Source organism: Gekko japonicus, unplaced genomic scaffold (assembly GCF_001447785.1).
Source record: "Gekko japonicus isolate JY-2015 unplaced genomic scaffold, Gekko_japonicus_V1.1 scaffold320, whole genome shotgun sequence".
Lineage (NCBI taxonomy): Eukaryota > Metazoa > Chordata > Lepidosauria > Squamata > Gekkonidae > Gekko > Gekko japonicus.
This window is the reverse complement of record NW_015168660.1, coordinates 144,678-147,086: the sequence shown is the minus strand read 5'-3', so window position 1 is coordinate 147,086 and position 2,409 is coordinate 144,678.

The following is a 2,409-nucleotide window of genomic DNA, read 5'->3' as shown; positions in this document are numbered from 1 at the left end:
AGCCCCCCCCCCAATTACAGCTCATCTTCAGACTAAAGAGATGAGCTCCCCTGGAGAAAATGGATGTTTTGGAGGGTGGTCTTTATGGCACTGTATCCCACTGAGGTCCCTGTCCTCCCCAGGTTCCATCCCCAAATCTTCAGGAGTTTCCCAACCTGGATCTGGCCACCCTACCCCACCATCCCCTGCCATGGCCCGGTGTGTGTGTGTGTGTGGACACCCTATCCCTCCTAGGTTTCTACAGCCTTGGTGCACCTGCATTAGTCTGTAACATTCTGCCACCAAAGAAACATAAAAAGTTCAAAGTGCATTTCTTTCTTAAATATATATATATATATATTTGAAATACAAACAGATTAAAATGGAACTCCGGACAACAGGGAACAGGCCCCCTGGAGAAAATAGTAACTTCAGAAGGAGAAATCTGTGGTATACCATCGATTCTAGGTGAAATCCCTCCCCAGATTTTCCCCTTCACAAGCATCATCCCCAAATCTCTAGGAATTTACCAGCTGTGAGTTGTAAACCCGACTCCATTTCCGTGAAAAAGTTGCCAGTTGTCTTTAAATAGGTCAATGGCATTTGCTTTGTCCTTCCTCCTGTATACAAAAGTTATTTTGTTTATTACCATGAAATTCTAAACTTTTCTAAACCATTCTTCAGGAAGGGGTCCCCCCCCCCCAGTTCTTTGCTATACTCATTCCAAGTCAAGTTAACAGACTTCTAACTGCTTTGTTGTATTTCAGTGTCAACATTCAGAATAATAACTTGCAGTACAACAGTTTCCTTTGATACTTCCTAATATTTTCTGCAGTGTTATCAGATATATAGGAAATTTGCATTTTTAGACAAACACCTCCCCCCCATAGAATTACTGTACAAGAGTTCAACATTTTTTTCATGTCAAAAAACAATATCACTGGGGGGGAAAACAGATGGTAAAAGAGATCCCTCTTATAAATATATTTATAGATATTGCTGCACGTACACTGCATACATACCTCAATTGATTTTTTTTAGATATGTTCAACTGCACATCTTTTCTCATTTCTCTTTATATTTATGCCTCAAAGCCTCATTGTCAGTGCAATATTTTATGTATTTATTTAGAAAAAAGGGCCTTTACAGGTACTGGAAGTTATTCACATCCATTCAAATTCAGTTGGTTTTCTCATCACAGCATTAAGAGCATATTCATTTTCTGAAGATACTGGAAGAAGAAGGGGCCTCCTACATTCTACGTCTTGTCTCACTATAAGTTATACATTTATTTTCAGTATATAAATCATAAAAATTGAGTCAAGTAAGCATTTTCCCATACACTGGAATTGCTCCTCAAGCTGCCAAGGTGTCTTCATGGTATATCGCAGAAGCAACCCAAGACTGAGTTGTTGCTAATTCTTTGTTACGCTTGTCCCAAATGTTGAACGTAATATTTCATCTTGGGATGGTTTTGATTTCAATCATCGTCCTTTTGTTCTTCTCCCATTCTTTCAAGTGTGCAGCCTGTTCTTTTAAGGGAACAGAACTATTTTGCTGATCCATCAGATCTACTTGGATTGTTTTGAAGACCTTCTAAAGTTTTTTTTTTTTTGCTGCATGGTAAACATGGTTTATTGTTCCTGACACAGACTGAATTAAATTTAGCGGGTTTTTTAAAAAATGCCTACCCCTTTGCTGGGGGAAACGTGCAAAAGACATTCATTGCCTTCATAGCAATGTTTCCTAACCAAGATAGAATTAGCTTGGACCGTCTAATGAGCTCCAGCTTTGCCTTTCTGGATTGACACTGCCTTCCACTAAACTTGTTTGAGCATGGACCTCATGTATCCAGTCCACTCACATGAACACACGAAACTTTCTTAGAGTGAGTCAGACCATTGATCTACTAAGGTCAGTAGACTTTTGGTTGAGGACAGCAGCTGTTTTCCATCATAGCTAGCACCCTCTTTTCTTCCATTCTGTCCACTTTGGCCTCCTCCTTAACCTGCACACAAGACAGAAGAACAGTCCAACGCCAAGACCACGGCCAGACAGCCCGAAAAATCTACAGCAACTAATGAACTCCGGCCGTGAAAGCCTTTGACAGCATATAGTCCAGAGTAGGTTTTAGATTAAATTATGGACGCCATCTGGAGACTACTGAATTAAGAATAACTGATTTGTGAATTTTAATCTGGAATTTTGTATGTTTTAACCTGTTGTAAATCACCCAGAGCCTTGTGTACTCAGGGATTGGGCAGTCCAGAAATTGATTAAATAATAATCTGTCTACTCCAACCAGCAGCAGCAGTCCAGGTTCTCAAGAAGAGGTCTCTCACATCACCTGTTCACTGATGCTTGTAACTGGAGATACCATTGGACTGAACCTGGGACCTTCTGCATGCAAACCAGATGCTCTACTACTGC